Here is a 27,581-nt window from a genome sequence, read left to right as displayed (position 1 = left end):
GAGGACCAGGGCCTCTATAAATAGGGCTAGCCACCATAGTAGAAGGGGAGGAATCGAGTTCATCTTCACACCACACCAACTCAAGAACACCTCTCCTTAGGAGGCTGTTTTTCCCTTGTACTGTTCATCATCAGCCCAAGAGGCAATCCACCACCACCACACAGGAGTAAGGTATTACACCACAACGATGGCCTGAACCTGTATAAATCTTGTGTCTCTTGTGTTGTGAGTTCATCGAGCCAAGCTTAGGGACCGCGGCGAGGCTGAGAGTGAGATTCGGTAGGGGGAAAACTTCATGCGCACCCCAGTGTTTGAACCTCAAGGGTTTTGCCAGAACCCGAAATCCGACACGTACCACGCACGCCACTAATGTAGTCTCCCTCTGTGGGTTACATCTAAGGTAATTAATGGTTGCCCCATGGACACGACCTCTCTAAGGGTTCTCCTCAAATTCCCTATCAATTGCAAATATTAGAAGCGAAGGCTTTTACTGTCACCTCAAATTACCTTCACGTCACAAAATTACAACCTTCATGTCACAAAATTACAACGACAGTAAAATACTTCATGGCCTTTCTGCAGTAATGCTGAGTGGGCCCCCTTCACAACATTCATGAAGTCTAATAAAACTAAGCATTCAACAGATGATCTCATATCCATTATAATGTTTCAGATCCTATACATACCAAGGTTCATACATATCCCTGAGAAACTAGGGATCTACTCACACATGGAGACAACAAGCATCATAAGAGTGTGATAGCAAACATGAATGAATCACAAAGGTAACACACAAGATGATCAACTAGGATTCCTGATGTTATAGTGATAAGGATGTGGATGATGATGATGACAGTTGTGATGATGTTGTATCCCCCTTCTGCTTGGTGGTGAAGATGGCGATCTCCTCCTTGCCAATCCCTCCTCCAGATGATCTTCGGAGGCTAGGGTTCTACCTTATGGACGAGTTTTGGTCTCTCCTCACGTCTGATCCCCGACCCAATTTCAAATGGTGAAAATAGTGGACGAGGCAGCAACACTGGCACCTCATATGACCGCCCATACGAGCGGGCGCACTCATATGGAACATCGTCTTTGGCTCTGGAAGCACCGTGGCAACTCCTCCTTTAGCTGCTTTGCTCCATTCTTTTATGGTAGATGACTATCACATTAAGTACGTGATTTCACCACCATTTCTTGGGATTCCTTCTGTAATATGTTATTTGCTCCAAAAGGCATTACATGTGGAATACCAACAAAAAGAGGTGCGCAAACGCGGTAAAACCCCACAAAGCCTGCCATGTACGCACAAAATCATTATGAAAACCATCACATAATTTTGACTCATCAACTCCCCCAAGTTTTACTCTTGATCATCCCCGAGAAAGTACCGTAGCTTGTGAAGAACAGGGTCACTTAGGGTTCATGAGGTACCAACATTAAAAGAAGCATGAGTCCACCATTGGTTATAGGAATGAGTAAGGATAAAATGTTCGTGATAAGTGATAGCTCATTCCCACCATGATTATGATCATCCAGGCCTCCACACATTGTCACTTGATTTCACAGTGGACAAGTCATAAATTTATACCTTAGTTCATGATTGTTTCAACTGGGCAAGCAGTTAGAAGTAATATCTTTTTATCCTCTCTTCCTTCGGAAAATTGTAATTTTAATCTTGTCTCTTGTCATCGGAACATGTTTAAGTGCACATATCACACTTTACTTTTATGTGATATATAAGCTAAACATAATCCTTGGGAAACTCTTTTTGGAAAGCATTCAGAGAAGATTGCTATTTAGTTATTTTCTACTTGCACATTTGTCAGTTGAACCTTTAATGAACTAGCATATATAGTTACTTCATCTCCCTTTAAAAACCTTGAAACTGCAATGTGGAACACGTATAATCAGTATACAAGTGATTGTGTCCAACTACTTAGATCAAAATCATCATCCTATACGTTCTCACAAAAGCAATAATGATATCACACATCAAAAACATCTGAACACTCATCGAAAAAGGACCATTCCTTGTTCCAAAGGGAGATCGATAGTTCAATCTTATTGAAATAAAAATTATGCGAGCTAATCTCCACTTGCTGAAAGTAAATGAAGAAAATTAAAGAAAGAAAGTATGCTAAGATCTCCCCCAATCTTACAATCAAGCAGGGGAGATCTAGGTGCTTAGCATTTTATGCTCACTCCTGGGTATCTGAGGGAGTTCCGGACTAGGGGGTGTCCGGATAGCCGAACTATCATCATCGGCCGGACTCCAAGACTATGAAGATAGAAGATTGAAGACTTCGTCCCGTGTCCGGATGGGACTTTCCTTGGCGTGGAAGGCAAGCTTGGAGATACGGATATGTAGATCTCCTACCATTGTAACCGACTTTGTGTAACCCTAGCCCTCTCCGGTGTCTATATAAACCGGATGGCTGTAGTCCATAGGACGAACAACAATCATACCATAGGCTAGCTTCTAGGGTTTAGCCTCCTTGATCTCGTGGTAGATCCACTCTTGTAACACACATCATCAATACTAATCGAGTAGGACGTAGGGTTTTACCTCCATCAAGAGGGGCCGAACCTGGGTAAAACATCGTGTCCCTTGTCTCCTGTTACCATCCGCCTAGACGCACAGTTCGGGACCCCCTACCCGAGATCCGCCGGTTTTGACACCGACATTGGTGCTTTCATTGAGAGTTCCTCTGTGTCGTCACCATCAGGAAGGATGCCTTTTCCCGTCTTTAAAGACGGCACCGTCGTCAAGGGAGCTTTGGCCTCCGGCCAGACTATACGGCTAGGCGGTTTTCTTATGACCGCCTGTTCGGCCACCGCTCCGACAATGACCTCTTAGGTCATTGAAAGCGATCTTCACGTCAGCTCAGAATTCGCTGAGCAGCTAGATTCGATTGAGCTCTCCTCCGTGAACGAGCTCTTGGATCGCATCGCCGCCCTGGGAGTCGCTACCGACTATGATCAGATTGGGCTTAAAACCGATCTGAGAGAAATTAACTCTCCCCAGGTTACCCACCACGTTGTTGTGGTAGAAGAACAATGCGGTGAATCTTCCTCTATGTCAAAAACCAACTATGTCCGGATTCCCGATCCCTCTATGCCGGATTCCCGCGGAGGGTCGGACGCTAATCAAATACTGAACCTAAAGTCAGGCATCGGACTAGATTTGTTGGAAAGCATCCAGCAAACCAAGCTTCCGAATCTGGAAGCTTCTTGGCCTTTGAGCCTCAGATCGGGCGGGGTTCCGAACTTAATTCCACCCGCCCACCCTAACATAAGCGATCTATCTCAAATACGGCAAGAGCCCGATGAAACAGTACATCATTACTGGGCCAGATTCCTCCTGGTAATGAACAGGATAAAGGACTACCGTGAAGAAAGCGCGATTTCAATTTTCTGCAACAATTGCATGGACAAGGGAATCATAAACGCCATCAGTCGTCGCGAAGTTACACGCTTCACCGACCTAGAGACCATTGTACAAAAATACTGCGCGATGGAGAGTGCCTGGAAAACTGAAACCAGGTTTTGGGACAATCCGGCCCTGAAAACAACCCTAGTCCGAAATAAAAGGGTGCGTCATACTCAAGCACCTGGGTTAAAAACCAAAAAGCAAAAAACCCCTAAAGGGTACGGAACCGTACTAGAGGAATGGCTCAACGGACCCTGCAAAATCCACACTACGGAGGGCGCCACTCCAACACATAGCCTTTGAGCATGTTGGATGCTATGGCAGGTGGCTAAAAGTGGCGAAGGCTTTTTAGCCCCGGGCAACCAGCCCAGTAGTACCATCACGGTATTAACAGTCTTCGAGACTTTCGCATCAAATAACATGCGGAAACGAACAATCTGCAGCCTTGCTGAAGTCTACCAAGTAGCAACAACAAATCCATGGAGCGACACGGCTATCACCTTCAACGCCAGCGACGAACCTAAATTCCGAACAGCTAGAGCACCAGCCGCATTGGCCCTCAGTCCGATAGTGGGCAGCTTTCGTCTTACCAAGGTACTCATGGATGGCGGCAGCGGATTAAACCTCATCTACGAGGAAACCCTTCAAAAAATGGAAATAGACTGGAGCCGCATTGAGCGAAGCAGCACAACCTTCAGGGGAATAATCCCTAGTCGAGAAGTACGCTGCATAGGAAAAATCACACTAGATGTACTGTTCGGCTCGCCGGACAATTACAGGTCCGAAGAGGTCACATTCCAAGTGGCCCCATTCGGCAGCGGATATCACGCTTTGTTAGGGCGAGAGGCATTCACAATCTTCCAAGCTATACCCCATTACGGGTACATGAAGCTCAAAATGCCTGGACCCAATGGAATAATCAATCTCGCCAGTGATCCAGATACAGCTCTCCGCGCTGAAAATAAGACAGCGGCACTGGCCCTAGAGGCATTATCCGAAGCCCTAGCGGCAGAGGAACTAACTGCGCTGCGCTCCATGGTGGATAGGGACGATGTGATACTCAATAAGAGGTCCAAGTCCACCTCTTTTAAACCAGCAGACGAAATAGTCAAATTTCAGGTCCATCCAACGGACCCCACAAAGACGGCCTCCATCGGGGCACAATTAAATCCTGATGTAGAAGCCGCACTACGAGAATTCCTTCGGGAAAATTGGGACATTTTTGCCTGGCACCCTTCAAACATGCCAAGAATCCCGCGCAGGCTGCAGAGCACAGCCTAAATATCCTAAAAGGATTCAAGCCAGTCAAACAAGCTCTTCGGCGATTTTCCGAACCCAAAAGATAGGCAATGGGAGAGGAGCTAGCCAAACTCTTAGAAGCCGGATTCATCAGAGATATAAAACATCCGGACTGGCTAGCCAATCTAGTAATGGTACCAAAAAAGGACAAATTCTGGCGCCTCTGCGTCGATTTCAAAGACCTTAACAAGGCCTGTCCAAAGGACCCTTTCCCTCTCCCTCGCATTGACCAAATCATCGATGCTACCGCAGGGCATGATTCATTGTGCTTCCTCGACGCATACTCCGGATACCATCAAATCAAGATGGCGGAGAAAGACCAGGCCGCAACGGCATTCATTACTCCATATGGGCCATTCTGCTTCAACACAATGCCCTTCGGACTCAAAAACGCCGGCGCAACATATCAGCGCATGATTCAGACATGTCTGGCTACCCAGATAGGCAAAACAGTAGAGGCATACGTAGACGATGTGGTCGTCAAGGCCAAACACGTCGAAACTCTAGTAGACGACTTGAGGGTGACATTCGACAACCTCCGAGCATACGACATTAAGCTCAACCCAGAAAAATGTGTCTTCGGAGTACCAGCCGGAAAGCTCTTGGGCTTCATCGTATCCGATAGAGGAATTGAAGCAAACCCAGCCAAGATCCGAGCTCTGTCACAATTGGATATCCCAAAAGACCTCAAGCAAATACAAAAACTAACTGGATGCGTAGCGGCTTTAAGTCGCTTCATCTCCCGTTTGGGAGAAAAGGCTCTGCCCCTCTATCGCCTCCTCCGGCGCACCGAACACTTCGAATGGACGGATGCTGCCACGACCGGAATCGAAGAAATAAAGGCCATACTAGCAACAAATCCGGTCCTGGCCGCGCCCAACCTGGGCGAACTTATGCTATTATATATCGCAGCAACGCATCAAGTTGTCAGCGCGGTACTCGTCGTCGAACGAGAAACAGAAGGGCACAGATTCCCTCTTCAAAAACCAGTGTACTACGTATCCACTGTCTTAACTCCATGCAAGTCCCGATACCCACATTATCAAAAGATAGCGTATGCGGTATTCATGGCATCCCGGAAGCTACGACACTACTTTCAAGGGTGTTCCATAACGGTGGCCTCCGAAGTACCTGTCAACGACATTATAAACAATCGTGACGCAACGGGCAGGATTGCAAAATGGGCCATTGAGCTCTTACCATTTGACATAACCTACAAACCACGGCGAGCTATAAAATCGCAAGTTCTGGCTGACTTCATCACCGAATGGACCGAAGCCGAACTCCCTAAAGAGTACGGCGCGTACTCCAATTGGATCATGCATTTCGACGGATCCAAAATGTTGGCTGGCTTGGGGGCTGGCGTCGTCTTGGCGTCCCCAACTGGATACACAGTCCAATACGCACTTCAAATAATGTACATGGACTCCAACAACGCAGCCGAATACAAGGCCCTTCTACACGGCCTCCCGATGGCAATCTCATGGGCATTCAACGCCTAGAGGTGTGCGGGGATTCAAACCTCGCAATATCCCAAGTAAATGGAGACTTTGACGCCAAAGATCCGGAAATGGCAGCTTACCGCAACGCCATCCTAAAAATGTCAGCTCGGTTCAAAGGACTCGAATTCCACCACATAGCCCGGGATAATAACCAGGCAGCAGACGTTTTAGCACGCATCGGCGCAAAACGCGATGCCGTCCCTCCCAACATCTTCCTGGAACGGCTCTTAAATCCATCCGTATTATGGGAAGAGGAGTCCGGAAATAACAATCCGGATCCAGCCGCAGCACCTAACTCAGACAATTCTGACACAATCGGCGGCTCAGCCAATGAAATAACACCTTCAGCCCACGAAATAATGGCAGTAATTGCCCCGTGGACGGAACCATTCCTAGCGTACTTAATCCGGCAGGAACTTCCCGAAGACCAAAATGAGGCCCGCTACATAGTTCGGCGATCTAAAGCCTACAAGGTCCATGAGGGAGAACTTTATAGGAAAAGCACAACCGGAGTCCTTCAAAGGTGTATCTCCAAAGAGGAAGGGCGAAATCTCCTGGCTGAAATTCACGCCGGACTCGGCGGGAACCACGCTGCAGCCCGGGCCCTTGTTGGCAAGGCCTTCCGTACAGGATTTTATTGGCCGGCAGCCCGGGCAGATGCTCAGGACTTAGTCCAACGATGCGTCGGTTGCCAGCTCTTTGCTAATCAGAGCCACATGCCACCCACCGCCCTCAAAACTATACCCATTACCTGGCCGTTCACGGTCTGGGGGCTTGACATGGTTGGACCCCTTAAAGGGGGAGCCCACAAGCACAAGTACTTATTGGTCATGGTGGACAAATTCACCAAATGGATAGAGGCCAAGCCGGTTAAAACGGCAGAATCCGGACCTGTGATAGACTTCATATCCGGGGTAGTACACCGTTTTGGCGTCCCCCACAGCATCATCACTGATAACGGCACGAATTTCACGGCCGACGAGGTTAAACTCTGGTGCAAAAACATGGGCATCAAGCTCGACTACGCTTCAGGCTATCACCCCCAAACTAACGGTCAAGTCGAGCGAGCAAATGGTCTAATCATGAGCGGCATCAAACCCAGACTAGTGCGGTCCCTCAAGGAATCTAACACGCACTAGGTAGAGGAGCTCGACTCCGTACTCTGGGGGCTGCGGACCACGCCAAACCGAACTACCGGATTCACACCATTTTTTATGGTGTACAGCGCAGAGGCAGTTCTGCCCTGCGATATAATTCATGACTCACCTCGCGTGTGCATGTACGAAGAAAGAGAAGCCGAGTTGGATCGGCAAGACAGTTTGGATGCCTTAGAGGAGGAGCGGGATGTGGCAAAAGCTCGTTCCGCATTTTATCAGCAGCAGGCTCGAAGATATCAAAGCAGAGAAGTACGGGAAAAAACTTACAATGTTGGCGAACTTGTTCTACGCCTGCCGGACAAGAAAAAGGACAAACTTAAACCCAAGTGGGAAGGTCCCTTCATCATCGACCAAGTCCTGACCGGCGGAGCATACCGTCTACGTAACGCATCTGACAACCGACTCGAGCCGAACCCATGGAACGCAGCCCGTCTCCGAAGATTCTACGCCTAACGCCGGACTCAGAGTTCGTCTCACTCCTCCGTCCACCTTTTTACATTTTCACTGTCTTTTGTCCCCCTTCTTCTTCCCACCTTTTCTTTTTTTTCTTTTTCAATACCTTCTATAGGCTGATTTGCGCATTGTTTGCACACACTTGATGTGCTCATAGCACTTATTATACCTGGGGGCTTCTTTAACAGAAGCTTATTTTACGGGCTTCATGCCCAACACATGTGTTATACTTCCGCATGTACCTTTTATTCACCATTATATGCATCGATATGACTTAAGTTTTGGCCAAGCTGGGTTGCCTGGCTCCTGTGCTTACCCCTACGTTCCCGATTGTTCGGCTAGGAGGCAAAGGGAGCACCTCTACGATTGTTACTGCCGGGTCAGCCGGATGTGTACCTCAGACTGGGTGAAGCCGAAAGCTAGCGTTCTTAAGAGAATATTCGGTCGGTGACTTGAAAGATGATTTATTACTTACTTATTTATCTGCCCCCAGATGCCTTTTCTGCTATTTTCGCAGTATGGACATGCACTTTAGGGCATGCCTCCTAGGGAAAGGAACCCTTAACGGAACTATTCTCCCTGGAAGATGTTTCTTACTAACCATGTAATATAACATAGCTAGTTGGGCACTTGTCTGATAAAGCAATTATGACCCTGACGCCTTGTCTCCATGCATGCCCCGGTTCTTTTATAACCGTAAGGGTATTCGGACACACTCCAGACTGTTGGGTCCCGAGGTTGAAGCGAAAAGGTCCGCAAAGACAAACGATCTACAATCTGGCTAGAAGGCATTCTATATGTCATTTCAAAATTACATCGTCAAACTGACTGATTGTACTCCTCTTCAATCCCATCTAGCAGGTTGTCTAATTTACAGTCCTGTTGGGAATATTTTGAGGCCAGCTCTACTTGGCCGTACATCAAGCTCACAGGGATCTCCTTCCCATCAGGCCCCACCGGTCCAACCTCGGCCATGTGGTTTGGGTCAGCCTTCGGGTACCGCGTCTTCACCATGGCCCAGGCCTCCCTGGCGCCTTGACGGCAGGCTGATATCTTCCACCGAAGGAGACGTCGCCGTACTCCCTGAAGCCTCTCAGCAAGCCCTCCAAGGCCCTCAGGTAGGGAGACGGAAGGCCATAAGGCATGCACGATGCCACTCATCGCCTGCCGAACACGTTCGAGCAATTGTACCAGCTCAGGAAGTTGATCACCCGTTGAACCGGGCATTTCCTCCGCAGGGCGACCTGTGAGCACACCTAAAGACACATTTCTGTCAATCGACTTCCTCGCCGAATTCTTCTTTTCAAAGGAATTTGCTCAAGCACTTACTATAAATGCCGCGATGAAGCCGCTGATTCTCCTTCACGGAGCCAGACAGCTGGGCCCGAACATCTTTCAGCTCTTCTCCTAGCTGGATGTGGGCATCTTGGAGCATGTTCCTCTCCTGCTGCACCTTCATAAGCACCCTCTCGTCGGCCTTTAGCTGACGCAGTAGCTGTTGCTTGTCCGGATCTAGTCCGGCGCCCTCTGCAATATTATTGTCAGACTTATGCACACACCGAACTTTGTTAATTAATTATCTTTTCAAAGTACGTATTACCAGCAGAGGTCTCTGTGGCTCCCCTGTGGTGGCCAGTGCGGCCTCAAGTTGGGCCTTGCACTCTTGGAGCTCCTGGGACAGGTGGGTATTCTTCTCCGTAAGATCCTGCATAATAAATGATCCTTAAATCAGTTATTTTAACTATTTTAAGTCTCGGGGGCTACTGGCATATATAACTATTAAAATTACTTACCCGTATGTCTTTCACATACTACTCCGTGGCTCTGGTTAAACCATCTTGAGCGGCACGGAGGTGTGCGTTTCCCGCATCAAAGGCATTTAATGCCTTCGGGGAGAAACACGCGTCACGAAGAACTGTCCGGCGACGCCTGTGATTCATGGCGCTTTCCACCTCCGACCGGGTGGCGGACAGCCTGTCGGCATCCTCCGTTGGAGGAGCATCCGGCGCATGCCTTGTGTTAGCCTCTCCTTCCGGACCACGTGATGGAGCATGGCTGGCGGAGGCTTGATTGGCAACCTCTCCAGACTCTGTCCGGCGAGCGCTCTTTCTCCTAGAAAAGTTATGAGCATTAATATACCTCCTAGGGATCCTTCCCTTAAAAACAGCGGTACGCCGTACCGTTGCGGCGACGTCTCGATTCGCGTCGCACTCCTTTTCCGCCTGCTGGGCCGAACTGACCCTTGCTAGTCAGCCGTTGTAGGTTCGGCTTCCCGCCTTAAAGGCACCTCCTGCGATGCACCATCAGTATAGGATGGTCAGAATTGAGCATGGATCAAATAATGGTGTCAAGACCTCGGTCCTAGTCACCTGGGAGGCCGGAAATAAACTGGGGTAGTCAGCCGTAATGGCGACTAGGGTATTGTCCATGCTGAGTTGGTGGAACACCCCGTCAATCAGCTCCACCTTTATGTCCGGATCCTCTTCAGAGGCCGTATCAAGGGATCGTTCCGGATCCTCGGGTTGTGGAGTTAGGCTTCGTATGCCCTCCACGTCCCGGCGCAGCTCCTGCGTCAAAATCACAAAGTAAGATACTTGACTTTGGAAGTATGGATTGGGTAGATGAACATCCGCTTACCCGGCTCCGAGGGTTATTCATGGAGAATCCATTCAATGGATTCGTGCGGAGGAAGTCCTCCTCCTCCCCCTTGTACAAGCCGAACAGGATCTTTGCCAGATCAGCTGCCGAGCCCGGCCCTCTGCGGCCGTGACGCGTGGCGTCATCTTCCCCGTTGAAATCCCACATGGGGTGGCCCCTATATTGGAGCGGCTACACCCCTCGCATAATGCAAGTGGCCATGATTCCAATCATGGTCAATCCGGAGTGGGCCAGTAACCTAATCCGGCCCATCAGATAATGGATGCTCCCATCATCCTCCCGTTGTGGGCTCCGCGGGCGCCAACTCTGGCGTTTCTTCAAGGGAGCATTGCTGAACTCCGGGAGGCCGATCCGAACTGGATCCGGCAGAGGGGCGTCCTCCATGTAGAACCATTCTGAAGGCCAGTCTTCAGACGCCTTCTTCGGGGTGCCGGATAGATTCCGGTCCCGGCGATGCGCCATATTTCGGCTCCGCCCACTTGATATATCGACCCCTCGTGAGAACGGGGTACGAGGCAAAACAACCTCTTCCACAGCGCAAAATGGGGCTCGATGCCCAAGAATAGCTCGCACAGAGCTACAAAGCCCGCGATGTGCAAAATGGAGGCAGGGGTGAGGTGGTGGAGCTGGAGTCCGTAGAACTCCAGGAGCCCCCGGAGAAATGGATGTATGGGAAATCCGAGTCCCCTTATTAGATAAGGGACAAAGCATACCCGCTCTCCTTTGGAAGGGTTGGGGACGCTCTCCGCCTGCTTTCCGCCCCTGAAGGTGGCCAGTCCGGCTCGAACCGGAACCACGAAGGTTGGGGGAAGATATCCCTCGGTTTGGAGCGCCACCAGCTTGCTGTGTGGAACTGAGCATCTCCCCCAATCTCCCGGCTTAGGGCTGGGAGCGCGAGAGGAGGAGCCGCGTCGACTATCCATGATAGAATGGATTTTTGTGAGAGGCGCTTCGATGAGAACTTGCGGATGGAGGATGGTGTGAGTGGGATCTAGATCCTCGCCTCTCTTATAGGCGGCTCGTTCGCACGGCTAGGGGGTAAAATGTAAAAATACCCTAGCTTTTCGCATTCATACGACACGTGGAAGAGGGCCATTATTGGGCGTAGAAGCCAAGGAGCACAACATTTATAAGGAAGCCGGACACTATTCGACAGGAACATGAAGTTCGAAGGAGAACCCGCCTTGCAACGTCGAAGACAATATACGTGTCGGACTCATCGTTGCTGAAGCCTGGTTCGGGGGCTACTAAGGGAGTTCCAGACTAGGGGGTGTCTGGATAGCCGAACTATCATCATCGGCCGGACTCCAAGACTATGAAGATAGAAGATTGAAGACTTCGTCCCGTGTCCGAATGGGACTTTCCTTGGCGTGGAAGGCAAGCTTGGGACGGATATGTAGATCTCCTACTATTGTAACCGACTTTGTGTAACCCTAGCCCTCTCCGGTGTCTATATAAACCGGATGGCTGTAGTCCATAGGACGAACAACAATCATACCATAGGCTAGCTTCTAGGGTTTAGCCTCCTTGATCTCGTGGTAGATCCACTCTTGTAACACACATCATCAATATTAATCGAGCAGGACGTAGGGTTTTACCTCCATCAAGAGGGCCCGAACCTGGGTAAAACATCGTGTCCCTTGTCTCCTGTTACCATCCGCCTAGACGCACAGTTCGGGACCCCCTACCCGAGATCCGCCGGTTTTGACACCGACAGTATCCTTGCAGGCGGTGTATATGTTCTTGAAGCACTCTTTGATTTCCTCTATCACACCCTCTTATGAGCATCTTACAATCTGGGTCAAAAACTCAAGTCGTGTAGTGTTTTGATTAAGAGTACCAATCATGAGACCGATCTTATGGAAGAGACCATCGACCCCGTGCTTCTAAGTCTTTGCTCATCAACCAATAAGAATCAACCCCTTCTCCAAGAGTGTGCACACATGCCTTTGAGACTTGTTCCAGATTCTTGATCTTTTCCTTTTTCTCCTATGGGGTAGGTGGTTCCTTTCTCCGTTCCTTTTGGGGAGGCCCAAGAGGAAATAAAAAAATAGATCATCGAATATTGAACTTGTAAGGGTTTGGAGGATACTCATCTAGAGTGGGTCCATCTTCCCCATCTTGTTCCGGTTCCTCCTCTTTGATCTCTATGCCTTCACCTTGTTATTAGCCTGTCGGATATCGGGTTCCGGCAAAACCCTTAAGGTTCAAACACTGGGGTGCGCACGAAGATCTCCTCCTACTGAATCTCGCTCCCTGCCTCGCCACGATCCCTAAGCTAGATCGATGAACAACACAAGAGACACAAGATTTATACAGGTTCGGGCCACCGTTGTGGTGTAATACCCTACTCATGTGTGTGGTGGTGGATTGCCTCTTGGGCTGATGATGAATAGTATAGAGGAAGAATAGCCTCGCGAGGAGAGGTGTTCATGGGGTGGTGTGGTGTGCGGATGAGCTTAATTTGTCCTTCTACTATGGTGGCTAGCCCTATTTATAGAGGCCCTGGTCCTCTTCCCAAATATTGAGCGGGAAGGGATCCAACAACGACCATTTTGAAAGGGGACAGCTAGTACAAGCTATCCTGACAAAAGGTGGTCTTCGCCTGCCAAAGGCGCTGGTGATGACGCTGTCTTGGGCTCCACGGTGACCACCATCCTGCCGTCCTGCTGGTCTTGCTCTTGTTGCACCGATATGGAAACCTTTGCCTGATGCCTCGGTACTCCGCGTCTGCGCTTGCCCCCTTTTGCACCAAAGAGGAAACAAGGACACTGCGCGAGCTGGCACCTGCCTGGTCCCGATCGTCATGGTTTGCGACATGGGAACCTCGCGAGGTACCCCTTGCTTGATATCTCTGCCTCCTCGCAAGCCTGCCTAGTGAGGCCACTCCTGAGGAGGCCTTGCGTCGTCCTCCCCGCGAGGCTTGGACCCTCATGAAGGTCTTGAGCGTTTGGTTGATGAAGATGGGCCGCACTGGGCCACTGGTTGAGCCACGTAACAGGCCGCAGGCAGGCAAGTTTGGGGACCCCCGTTCCCAGAACGCCGACATAGCCCCTCCTCTAAGCATGGTTCGTCCTCAAGACTCATATTCCTCAAGTCCTCCCATCTAGCTGGCACCACCTCATCCAAGTTAGGAAATGGGATGATGCAGATGGAGGTGAAGAAGGCTTGTTGCTCATGGCAGCGTTTACGTTCTTCGCCTAGAGCTAAAATTTTTGGAGGAAATGGCAAGCAAGAGAGGCTTGAGATTACACTACAAAATAAATACACTTCTGTGATGATACATGTTTGTCACAATAGGTCACATTTTCTGTCATGCATGTACATCCATGACGATTTTATGACAGAATTAAGATAGTCATACATGTGTTGTCGTAGAAGTGTTCCATGACATTACCAAAATTATCATCACGGAAGTGTCCACTTCCATGACGATAAGTCGTGCGTCATAGAAGTGCTTTCGTCAAGGGTGACCGACACGTCGCATCGACCGTAACGGCTCATTGTTGAGCTATGGGGTCCAGTTTTGGATCCGATAACCCATTAACAGCTCGGACCAATGGGGATTTTCCACATATAAAATTCTAATTTGACGGAGGAAACATGTGTTGGCTCACCGTTGGGACAGATGTCATCCACTCATTGGACAGGAGGCGCCTATGAAACGTCTACACATGGCACGACCCAACATAGGCCCATTTCGGTGAAAAGGTCGGGCCTGTCAAAACAAGCGGGTCAGCCCATTAGCGGCATACTTGAGTCACGCCCATTTACAAGTACGGCCCATACAAGTTACACAGAATCAGCCCATCAAAGGCACATTCTAGATTTTACAATTTCCAGCCTATCGCTAGTTTAAGACCGTTAATGGCCCGCTACATTTTTGGGCCCAATTGTGGCCCGAGCTTCTTTTGGCCTGTTAGCAGCCCATCATTAGTTCCAGCCCGTTAATGGCCCAGAACGTCATTCGGCCTTTTCTCAGCCCATTCTGCAGTTGGGCCAATTCTAGCCCATTGTGACTTTAGGCCAGTCCTCGGCTCATTCGGTAAATGGGCCAACTCTTAGCCCATTTTGTCTCTCGGCCTGTTAATGGCCCGCACAACTGTTGGGCCTTTGACTTTAGGTCCATTAGAGGCCCATGTTCCGCAGGGCATCATTTCATCCCAACGCAACTTTCGGCCTGTTAAAAGCCTAGTTTGCAAATTGGGCCTCCTCTGGCCCATAACACTTTTGGCCTCTTACTGGCCCGTAAAGTAAAAGGGCCGAGACAACATTGACATTTATTTTGGCCTGCTAAAGGCCTGCGGGCCATTGCCATTTATACGGCCCTATCGAGCTTTAGACCTGTTGACGGCCTGCTAAGAGCCGTTGTTACGGCGGGCCACATCATTTGAGATCCACTTAATAGTATTGACCAGCCCAATTAAGGCTCGCTTTGACTACACATGTTTGTTCATTTGTAGGGCGTCTAGGAAATGTTTGGGCGTGTTGGCCCCCGTTTCAATGATATAGCATATTCAAGAATTATCCTACTCTATACTATCGCCTCTAAAAACATACACTATACAATAAAAAGACTAAGGCATAGAAACGTAGAATAGTCCTACACTATACAATAAAGAAATTACAGCCGAATATACCCACTGGGCATTATAGTTCGGCACCAGTGATAATAAAGCGTACACAAACAACAAATTACATACACTGGACAGATAAAGCTTATACATCATGGACACGCATCAACAGAACTTACCATTTGAACTATAATCTCTTCAGAAAATAGGATTGGCCGGATTCAGATAGCACAAATTTCAGTCTGCAAAATATCCAATTCCTTTGTGGTTACCTTAGTGTCTTGTTTCATTTTTTGGCTCATGCATCTAATACATGCATGTCATGTCTCAACTTGTTGATTGTACGTTGAGAATCATGTACATGTTGTCTTGCCACCTCTAGTTGATGCTCGAGAACATCAGCACATTCCAATTCCAATCCATAATGATTCGGTAACGGCCATGCCGCACTACTCACAGATCTTTGTGTTGATGTCACTTCATCCTGAAATGTTTTTGTAAGTACACATGACTAGGGCAAAAATATAATTACAACAGTGAAGCGAGCAAGATAGACTATTTTGTACATGGAAAAATAGGACTAACAAGAATGTTACACGTCATGAAGCATAAATAGGTGATATTTTAAAAATTATAAAAAAGGTAGTCTGTGCAGCCTGCATACAGAAATCTCTCTTAGCTCACTAGAGGAGCATGATGTTGGGGCCAATCCAAAACACAGACAAGTTACAAATTTAGACATCATGTTGCGTATAAGTAAGCAAGCAGTTGGCCATTCTATAGCTCAATTAAAGTCTTAGGGAGCATAATGAACAACAGAGGGATTTCTGCAAACCTACTACAGCAAGCAAAACTATGCAATCATTAGCCTAGTATAAACTAGATTGTGAGCCTCATGCAATAATAGTTGGTTAATAGACTTCAAAGCTTCAGGCACACTTCACCAGAGTAATTAAACGGTAAGGCCTTTAATTATGTCAACTAATAGTTATAGAAGTACCCAACATCAGGCATCATTGTTTGGGAAGCTCATTAACTGAGGACAAATAAAGTAATTGAAAAGAGCAAATTAACTATGCCTGAAACAAACAAGGAATTGAACTGTTTAGTTAGATACAGTGACTTACCTTAACTGGTTGAACAGGCTCAGTGCAGTTCCTACTTCTCTTGCAAGGCTCCTTCCTAACATATTGTACTTGGAAATCCTCAATCATATCTTCATTGCACCCCCGCTGCAAGGTGACACAAACTAGTTACTCGTCTCCTTGGAAGATAAATATGCGTACTTTACAGTCTGTGAACAACACAAAAGGATGAGATTATAACAAAACATCACCACATAATGAAACATGCCACATCTATTGCACTTGCACACAATGAAATGAGCATTTACTATGTTTGCACTATGTAAAAACTAGGCATACCTTTGAACTAGATCTCCAGGTACTCTTGGAGAGCCTACTTTAGTGTACAGCCAAACCTTTATGTCACCTAGACAAGGCCCAACTATAGCATCCCATAGGGTTTAAATTGTTAACAAGCTCTATTAGAGTGTTAGGTCAAGAACAGCAAGTAATCAAAGCAAACAGTCCTAGTATGGCTGGCTGATGCAAACAAGCAATTGAACAAATGTGTGAGCAAATCTTACATATCAAGAAAAGAAGCAAAGAATGAGGCCTAAAGACAATCACTTGACTAACCAGATTTAAGGGGCATTTAAACATCATGTGCAACATATGAACTAACATAAACATTGCATATTATAGATTCTACAATGGAATGCACATGTATTAGGTTATGCCATGTATGATGATGCCTAAATGTACACTATAGCAGGCAGAGTGATTCATCATTACACGCACAATTGAATTGCAGGTTAAGGGCCAGTTCGATTCCGCCTTTTCGGGGCTTATTGTCAAAATAAGCCATAAAAGATGTAAAGAAGTCATTTTGGAGTTATGGGCTTGGGCTTAACTTATTTCGCTTTGGAGGGGGTGTTTCGGGTAGAAGCTCACTAAAAATTGAAGGGAAGGGGAATAGTGAAATCACTCTGTTGTCTACCTATATTACACTCAAAATGCAACTGCTCACGCCCGCGTCACACCTGACCCACAAGTAAAAACAAACACGCAAGCGTTCATTGCCCTGCTCGCTTGCATCTCCTCTCCCCTTTCCCTCTACCTTGATCCCCTGCGTACAACACTATGGTTCCTCTAGCGAGTCGTCGCCACTGGTCCCATTTGGCCTGGTCCTCGACGATGCTCTGTCCAGCTAGGCTACATGGCCAGCGGGTAGGGGTAAATCTCCCCGGTTGTTCCTCCTTATGGCGCCGCCCCTCATTCTCATGGTCTCCAGCAGCTGCTCCAATGTGGTCCGTCCAACACACTACTCCGGCGGGCGCCGCACAACTACGGCTGATGCCACACTGCGACAGAAGGCACCTTATTCCCCCTTCCCTCCTCCCAGGCCGTGGCCTTGAGGTGTTATTAAAGGATGAGCTCATCCAACAAGGTGAGGATCTCCTCAGTTTTTTTGCCAAATTTTCATTTCGATCCACTATACGATGAATTGCTGTGAGCTGCTTCTGCTGCTGCTATATGATGCATTGCTATGAGCTGCTCCTGCTGCTGCTATATGATGAATTGCTATGAGATGTTGCTATATGATGAATTGCTATGAGCTGCTGCTGCTGCTATATGATGAGTTGCTATAAGCTGCTCCTGCTGCTGTTGTATGATGAATTCTATGAGCTGCACCTGCTGCTGCTATATGATGAATTTATATGAGCTGCTCCTGCTACTGCTATATGATGGATTACTATGATATGCTGCTGGTATATGATGAATTGCACACTACTTCTGCTGCTGTATGATGAGTTGCTGCTGCTGCTATATGATGCTTTCAGGTGGTGCTGCTATATGAAAATAACCAGCCACTTGGACCATCGAATTTCAATAAATAATTGTTCTTCATTTAAATGTGGGTCATGCGTTCTTTGTTTAAATTAATCAATGGGATCTCTATTGAAGACATTGACCAAAGTAGAATGTGCCAAGTAGATGGTATCTTTGTATTTGCATTTTGAACAAATAGTGATGGTCTGTTTTCCTATCATATTAATTACTGCACTGGGTTCAATTTGTGATGTTTTCAAGTCAAATTAATTTTCATATGGGTAGCAAAATGAAAAAATATAATGCAATCTAAACTTTTCGCTGATCATACCAAAGATAAGCTGAAAAGGAAGGCAATGAAAAGAACTGGTTGGCTTATTACCTGGAGCTTATATTCACATGTGCCTATTTTCTTAGGATAACTCGTAATAACTGTCCCTAAGAAACTTGGCCAATAGAATTGACATACAAATAACACGTCACGATGATTGTAATGGAGGAGTGACCTACCAATAGCACACTATATAGGCTCACCGCTGCCTCTTCTATTTTTGCGATGTTCCATGAAATTGCCACATACATCTTGTACTTTTTCTTTATGTAACCCTATTTGCAAGTTGACACGGCTAATTTCAGACATCTCTACATGATAATACATTGCATATCCCTAGCGCATATTTAAACCACCAATTAATAATTGTGTGTGTAGCATAAACTAGCCATGACTCTGTGTACTGGACTAGCAGGCACTCTAAGGGAGCTTAATGTAGTGCACTAGAATTCCTACATGCCACCTACGATTTTGTGTAATGTAGTGCCTTTGTTCCTAAATATGTGTCTTTGTAGAGATTCCAGTATGGACCACATACAGATGTATATAGATGCATTTTCGAGTGTAAATTCACTCATTTTGCTTCTTATGTAGCCTATAGTGGAATCTCTAGAAAGACTTGTATTTAGGAACGGAGGTACGAGGTAGTATCATGTATGACATCTACATATCTAATTTAGCAGCCAGTAGTAGAAAGCATTGTCTGCACAAAGGGATTACTAGTCAAAAATCCTAGCAAAGCACGCTGGCATGCACACAACAATACGAGAGAGAGAGAGAGAGAGAGAGAGAGAGAGAGAGAGAGAGAGACGCACTTACAAGATCATAGCAATGCCTCAGTCCAGGATCTTGGTTGGCCAAGCTGTTAGACCCAGAAGAAACATCATCCTTGTAGTTTTTGCCAGCTGCATAACAGGTAACAATGACCTGTTAGTATATTTGAAGTACATCGTGCAGGTGATGCTGGATGGGTTTAAAGGTGACAAGTACCTAGGCCGTGGCGGGTGCTTGGCATCTTGCCATATGGTGAGAATCAGGTTAGCGTCAAGGGTGATAACGCTGCGCTGGCTGTCGGGGTCCGGTAAGGATATCTAGAACTGTCGAGTAGGGTGTTTGTGGAGTGGCTCTGGTAGGGTGGACTATGGTGTGGGCAAAGCGGATCTGTGGTCGTGGACGAGGGCGTCGGTGAAGCTGCTCCGGTGGTTGGGTTTAGGATTGTGTCGATGATGCGGATCTGCGGCCGTGGACGGGGGCGTCAGAAGCTGCTCCGGTAGGTTGGATGAGGGTGCGACGAAGCGGATCTAAGGCCGTGGACTTGTGAGTTGGCAAAGCGGCCCCGGTAGGATTGAGAATTGTATAGGAGAAGCTACTCCGGTAGGGTTGACGATGGTGTCGGTGAAGCGGCTCTGGTAGGGTTGAGGAAGGTGTCGGCGAAGAGGATCAGAGGCCGTCGACGGGGGCGTCGGTGGGCGGCTCCGGGGGGTTTGGATGAAGAGTCTCCGGTGGGGAGTACGAATGAGCCATTGCAGGTGCGCTGCGGTTGACGAGAGTGTCGGTGAAGCAGATCCGACACCGTGGACAAGGTCGGCACTGAATGGGCTATGATACAGTAGTGGATGAGCAGTCTACTTGTTTCTAGGGGAGGGGGAAGGGGTAGATGCGGCCGCAGAAGCAGATCCGGTGAGGTGGACGCCGCTGGCAGTGAATGGGCTCTGGTACGCCGGTGGATGAGCAGTCTAGGGTTTCGAGAGGGAAGGGGTAGAAAGGCCGATGAAGTATGGACGGTGTGATGTAATATGCTCTGGTGTTGTGGAGTTAGTCGCTTTTGCGGGAGGGGAAGAGGAAATGGGGGTGCCATGTGGTGGGGGGAATCGGAAGTTACCAAAGCAACCCCAGCCTATTATGTAGATGAGGGCGGTATTGTAACTGTTGGTCTCCTGGACCAAGGACATAGCCTCCATTTCATAAATTGCGTACCCATTGAATTCATATATAAATATTGCATATATTACTTCATAATAGAACCTTAAATCATCCAAGACTAATGAATTTGAATACAAGAGTAACAATGGTGCATGTACATGATAGCTACATTGGTTGTTTGAAGAAACATCACTGTAACTTTGGCATGCACAACTGAAAAGGTTTATTTAGATAGAAAAAATGTGATATGTGAGTGTCCAATCTTTATATCGTTGAATCGATATTGTACCTTTGGCCACGATACGAAGTAGATATTGATTTATGTTCAAGCGATGCATGTCCACGATCGCTAGATAGTGATATGTGAATCAATTGTGCAATCTCTCTCACACGCATACATATCTCATTTCCCTGTGGGCATCAGAATCACACACGTGCACTTCGTGTATTTCTCTCCCTCCGTCAAGGTTAGAATTCGTCTTTCTACCCCATCCTACAAGTCTCTCACACATAAACACACACGCTCTCTCTGTCGAACACGCCCACCCCTTTAATTCCGCCACCCACAGCCACTAATGTCTCAAAGTATAATTATGTCTCTCACACATATGCCTAAAGTTAACTCGAGTTCCGGAACCATATGAATACATACAATGGGATTCCAGCATAGCACCTTTTGTTTTGAGATTTTGCTCTCTCTCCCACACACATGCGCGCGCGCGCGTGATACGTCTCCACCGTATCTATAATTTTTGATTGTTCCATGCAATTATATTATTTTGGATGTTTATGGGCTTTACTAAGCACTTTTATATTATTTTTGGGACTAATCTATTAACCGGAGGCCCAGCCCAAATTGCTATTTTTTGCCTATTTCAGTGTTTCGCAGAAAAGGAATATCAAACGGAGTCCAAACGGAATGAAACCTTCGGGGGAGTTTTTTTGGAACAAACGCAATCCAGGAGACTTGGGGTGGATGTCAAGAAGCAAACAAGGAAGCCACGAGGTAGGAGGGCGCGCCCCATTGGGTGGGCACGCCCCCACCCTCGTGGGCCCCTCGTGGCTCCCCTGACCGACTTCTTTTGCCTATATATATATATATATATATATATATATATATATATATATATATATATATATATATATATATACACACACACACACACTATTCTGATCACGGGATAAGAATAATATTCTGATCACAACCTGAACTGCCCGAGTAACGCGCCTGAACTTCTCTTTGTACGAACCCGACCTTCGGGCTATCTTCGCAATCGCGCCTTCTACCGCGAGTTTTTCTGGTTAATCGTGATCCATGTGATGTAAGTGTAATCTTCAAACGATTTTTAGCAACTAAATATTCGTTTTAGATAGGAATATCGCTCATAGGCGGATTTTGCACTTGGGTCGTGAAGAACTCGCGTTTTTTGCGATTTTACTGCCAGAGTTGTTCGACCTGAACTTCCCCTTGTGCTAGGTTGAACTTCCCACAACATTGCCCAAATAGGGCTTGCTATATACCATTGGAAAGCTATGGACACGAGTATCATGACCCAAGTTAAATTTTTCGCAAAATGTAAGCGGTTTAAGAGCAGTTTTGAAAACTGTTTTTTCTTCACACACAAAACGTGAATCGTAATTTCGATCGCATTCCTAAACCATTTATCAGAATGAGGCATATAATATGGCGTTGGAAAGCTGCTGCAAAACCGCTCCTTCCACATGTTTAAAGTTTTTTCTAATTCCCTATGGTTGGAGAGTAATTTGAAAAAATGTAAAATTTCGTAAACCGAACAGCTGAGTTCGTTTTTTCGATGTCATTTCTAAACGGCTAATCCAATGGAGGCATATGATATGGCGTTGGAAAGCTTATGAAAATGCGCTACTTCCTCATCTAGAAAGTTTTTTTTCTAATTTTGAATGGTTTAAGAGTAATTTAGAAAATGATCCAAGTCCTACCGAGTTCGTATTTTCGAGCTAATGTTTTAACTGTGCGTCCGAATGCAGCAAATGATATGGTGTTGGAAAGCTTGAACAAATGCAAAACTTTTTGGTATGTATTGTTTCCCCAATTCTTTACGGTTTTAAGTTAGTTTCGAAAATGGTGAAAAACGTATTTTTGCCATAATTTCTACAAACTTTATCGGAATTGGGCAAATAATATACCGTTGAAAAAGCTACGGAAAATGCGAAACTGTTTCATGTTGACGTTATTCTCTGATTCCTAGCCGTTTTCAAGTAATTTCGAAAACGGCGGGATCATTCGTTCTGCCTCTGCCGCGAAACAGATTCTTTGAAAATGCACCGCGTGAAGAACCTGAACTTCTCGGTGCGTGTACCTGAACTTCACTCTGTTTTTCACGTGATTTTTTTGCTCGTAGAACTTCATCCACTGCTCGTAGCTCCCCATCCCACTCACGGGAATTGAGCGGGTGATATACCGACGGAAAGCTGCTGTAAACACGCAACTTTCCCGTGTTGATCATTTTTTCATACTCGCGACGATTTTGAAAGTTTTTCATCTGAAATTCATTTAGCATAGTAGTTGAACTTCCTGCTGTTTTCACGTTGAACTTCTGGGACGTATTTTTGTTTGTAATTTTCTCATCCATTCGTAAGTGTTACACAAATAATATTCCTTTTGTATAAACGTCTCTCACAATAAAAAATTTAACTTTCTCCGACCAAGGACTTCAAAATTTTGAGTTTTCTATAATCATTGAACTTCTTCATCTTTTTAACATGTACTTCCTGGTTTTATTTCTTAATCTTTTATTATGAATTTTGAAGTGCTCTATTTTTAATAGTTGAACTTCGTGTTATTTTATTTTTGAACTTCCTGTTTGCATTCTTTAATAATTAGGAAAATCTGAGTTTTCTATAATCATCGAACTTCTCCATATTTTTAATATGGACTTCTTGAATTTTTTTTAATCTTTTTTTATGAAATTTTGAAGCGTTATATTTTTAAAAGTTGAACTTCATGTTATTTTATTTTTGAACTTCTTGTTTCCAAATCTTTAATAACGAGGGAAATCTGAGTTTTCTATAATCATCGAACTTCTCCATCTTTTTAATATAGACTTTTTGGTTTTTTTCTTAATCTTTTTTATGAAATTTTTGAAATGTTCTATTTAAAAAAAAATAACTTCTTGTTATTTTATTTTTGAACTTCTTGTTTTCATCCTTTAATAACGAGGAAAATCTGAGTTTTCTATAATCATTGAACTTCTCCATCTTTTTAATATGGACTTCCTAGTTTTATTTCTTTTAGTAACAGGAAAAATCCTGAACTTTCTGAGTTACACAAGCTGAACTTCTTGGTTTAATCTTTAGTATCAGGGAAAATCAGATTTTTTTTTAAAAACAGGGAGAATCTTTTTGAAAACTTTTTTTTTGTTGTTCTCTTATTTTAATTTGAACTTATGAGTTATTCTTTAGAACAAGAATCTGAGGTTTTTATAAACTTTGAACTTCTCTCTTATTTTAATTTGAACTTCTTAGTTTTATTCTTTAATAACAAGGAAAATCAAGTTTTTTAAATTTCTTTGTTATAAATTTTTGAACTTCTTTCGTTTTTTATAAATTTTAAAGTGCTTTATTTTTTGTTTGGAATTCTCACTTTTCATTATTTAGCAATGAAAAAAATCTTAGTTGTTTTAAACAGCAAACTACTCTATTATTTTAGTTTGAACTTCTACGCTTTTTTATTTTGAACTTCCATGTATTTATTTGAGAAATGGGGGAAATAAAATTGATCCATTATACCCTATAAGGAATTTTACGATTTTTGTTTTTAAGTTAAACACGTATGATTTTTTCCTTTTTGCTACATATCTAGGTTTTTCGTACAATTTGTTTGTGAAATTCCTTTTTTTTGTTTTCATGAGAGACCTTCTATTTTTTTGCGTGAAAAGAGGTGGGACGCGAGTACTAGAAAATTTTAAATTTATTTTATTATTTTGAGCTTCTAGATTTGAACAGTTCGAACTTCTCATAATTTTTTCTACGAACATTTATTGGGTTTGTCTTTTTTGTTTTCTTTTTTGTTTTTATGAACAATGTTTTTATTGGGTTATTTTTTCCACATGCTCGCATACAGCTATTACTTATTAGGAGCTAATCGAGGACACTAGAGCACATTGCATGGTCACACATATAATCTTTCTTTTTTTCTCATGTGTTTTGAAGTGAGAGACTAAATGATATATACTTGTTTATCTCATTGAAGTTTTTGGCTTTTTTGAATGTTATTTTTCTTGTTTATTGTCAGGTATTTCATATTTTTATGTTCCAGTGTGAATCGGAGGTTAAAAAGACAAGCTTTATAGCTAATCATGAGCACTAGGTAATAGAACATTGCTTTTTCTTTGAACCACAAATTGTTTTTATCACTGAATAGTAACACACATTCCTTATCCTCTCACACACAGCATGTTTCATATCCACACCATGTAGGCACACTACTCTTTTATCTCTTTCACTCCATAATTTTCTTGCTTTATCTTCTTCCTGGTAATGCCTAAATTGGTTGTTCAAGCAAAACAAACAGTAGTAGCTCGGTGCTGGCTATTTTTCTCTGTTGGCAGTAGAAGAAACACAAGAATTAAAACAGTCTCAGGAGGAAAATGGAGCTGCAGCCGTAGGCTACACAACACAGTAAAACGTTGTTGTTGCCAGTGCTCCACCAGCTGAACTTTCGCCCCACGCCAAGATGAACTTTTCTGAACCTAAAGAGCGGGGAGATGCAGGCAGCAGTGGGGCACCACCTCGGTAGCCTTCGACGGTCGGCGCAGGCCAACCCGGTAGATCAAACAGTCCAGAACTCCAGATTTAGACGACATGCAACTCGAGGAGACCGTGACCTGCAGCTGGCTAGCACGGCGCCTGCTAGTATTTCAAACGGCCGCAGTAGTCTCCATGGTACACCTGAACTTCAGACATAAAAAATCAGGAGCTCCTTCTGCAGATTTGGGAACACTGTTTGCTGTAGATCAGAATCAATTAGATAAAGAATTAGCACCTAGTGATAGACAAACATCAGATAGTTAGCCGTGGACATAAAGCATAGGCAGGGTGCAGGGCAGGGCTGAGCCGGCTGGGAGGAGGCAAGGTTCAGGGCGGGACGCGCAGCTGCGCATGGGAGGAGGGGGGTGCAGGGCAGGGACCAGCAGCGGTGCACTGGAGCAAGCGGGGTTCTGGGTGGGAACGCACGGCGGTGCCCGGGAGGAGCAGGAGGGGCTGAAGTCCAAACCCACCTCGCCCTGAAGGAGATGGCAAGCCTCGCGCCGGAAGGAGGCTAGGCGACGGCGCGCCAGGAGGAGGTGGGTACGGCGGCCTCGCACCGGGAGGACGAGAGGTGGCGGCGCGTCGAGAGGCGGCACGCAGGGAGGAGTCAGGGCGGTGGCGCGCCGGGAGGAGGCGGGACCGGTCGTGCGCGTGGAGAGGGAGTGGCTTCCAGTGAGGTCAAAGCGGCCTCCGGTGGAAGGTCAACGGTACCCCATGCTGCGGTTCGAACACCACTGCGGAGGAGGGATTTGAGCGCAGGTCCTCTGTGGCAGTGCGTGGTGGATGGATGTGGTCGCCGGGATCCAGGAAACGACCACGGGCACCGGCCCTCATATGGAGGGTGGGCGGGGCACCCCGAGGAAGGCGAGACGGTGGGCCGCGGTGGTTGGTCAGATCAAGGCGACGGTGGCGGTTGGCGGAGCGCATGGAGGGAGGGCCGTTGCGGTTGAAGCAGGGGGAGACGGCCACCATGCTTGAAGCAGGGGAGAGGCGGCCGCCATGGTTGGATCCTGGTGGGAGCGGCGGAGGCGTGAGACCCGGTTAGGGGGCGGCGCGCGCCACCGGTGCCGGCGGGGGTGGGTTGGTGGGTCGGGGGGCGGCGACGAGGCAGGGATGGCCGGCGACGAGAGGTGCGTCGGCACCAGGGGCAGCGGCGGTTGTGGAGGGACGAGGAAGGTGGGGATCGGGTGGGGGATAGGCTGGTGGGGATCGGGGGAGTGGTTGGGGGTGGGTGTTTTTTCTCCTTTTCACTGTAGAGTTCAGGAAGGCCACAGTGGCTCCTATATAGGACATTGTGATCCAAATAGTTATTATAATCCCAGGATTAGAATAGTGACACCCTATATATATACATATATATATACATACATACCCTGAAAACATCCAGGAGCACCACAAAACCCTATTTCCACCGCCGCAACCTTCTGTACCCGTGAGATCCCATCTTGGGGCCTTTTCATGCGCTCCGCCGGAGGGGGAATCGATCACGGAGGGCTTCTACATCAACGTCAAAGCCTCTCTGATGAAGTGTGAGTAGTTTACCACAGACCTTCGGGTCCATAGTTATTAGCTAGATGGCTTATTCTCTCTCTTTGAATCTCAATACAAAGTTCTCCTCAATCTTCTTGGAGATCTATTCGATGTAACTCTTTGTGCGGTGTGTTTGTCGAGATCCGATGAATTGTGGGTTTATGATCAAGTTTATCTATGAGAAATATTTGAATCTCCTTTGAATTCTTTTATGTATGATTGGTTATCTTTGCAAGTCTCTTCGAATTATCAGTTTGGTTTGGCCTACTAGATTGATCTTTCTTGCAATGGGAGAAGTGCTTAGCTTTGGGTTCAATCTTGTGATGTCCTTTCCCAGTGACAGCAGGGGCAGCAAGGCACGCATTGTATTGTTGCCATCGAGGATAAAAAGATGGGGTTTATATCATATTGCTTGAGTTTATCCCTCTACATCATGTCATCTTGCCTAATGTGTTACTTTGTTCTTATGAACTTAATACTCTAGATGCATGCTGGATAGCGGTCGATGTGTAGAGTAATAGTAGTAGATGCAGAATCGTTTCGGTATACTTTTTGCGGACGTGATGCCTATATACATGATCATGCCTAGATATTCTCATAACTATGCACTTTTCTATCAATTGCTTGACAGTAATTTGTTCACCCACCGTAATACTTATGCTATCTTGAGAGAAGCCACTAGTGAAACCTATGGCCCCCGGGTGTATTTTCCATCATATAAGTTTCCGATCTACTTTATTTTCCAATCTTTACTTTCCAATTTATATCATAAAAATACCAAAAATATTTATCTTATTATTATCTCTATCAGATCTCACTTTTCCAAGTGGCCGTGAAGGGATTGACAACCCCTTTATCGTGTTGGTTGCAAGGTTCTTGATTGTTTGTGTAGGTATGAGGGATATGTGTGTAGCCTCCTACTGGATTGATACCTTGGTTCTCAAAAACTGAGGGAAATACTTACGCTACTTTGCTGCATCACCCTTTCCTCTTCAAGGGAAAACCAACGCAGTGCTCAAGAGGTAGCAGCGCGCGTACA

General features: G+C 46.1%; 1 long non-coding RNA gene across 1 annotated transcript; it reads right to left on the bottom strand.

Annotated features, from left to right (window-relative positions):
* Positions 1-24,573: 24,573 nt before the first annotated feature.
* On the bottom strand, positions 24,574-26,222 carry LOC119296310. The gene is made up of 2 exons (XR_005145093.1): positions 25,248-26,222; positions 24,574-25,153 (listed from the first exon to the last, which is right to left on the bottom strand). It is a non-coding gene; the product is annotated as an uncharacterized LOC119296310 (long non-coding RNA).
* Between the last annotated feature and the right edge of the window lie 1,359 nt (positions 26,223-27,581).

Source organism: Triticum dicoccoides, chromosome 4B (assembly GCF_002162155.2).
Source record: "Triticum dicoccoides isolate Atlit2015 ecotype Zavitan chromosome 4B, WEW_v2.0, whole genome shotgun sequence".
In the NCBI taxonomy this organism is placed as follows: Eukaryota; Viridiplantae; Streptophyta; class Magnoliopsida; order Poales; family Poaceae; genus Triticum; species Triticum dicoccoides.
The sequence above is the reverse complement of the archived record's forward strand: the minus strand, read 5'-3'. Positions and strand labels throughout refer to the sequence as shown.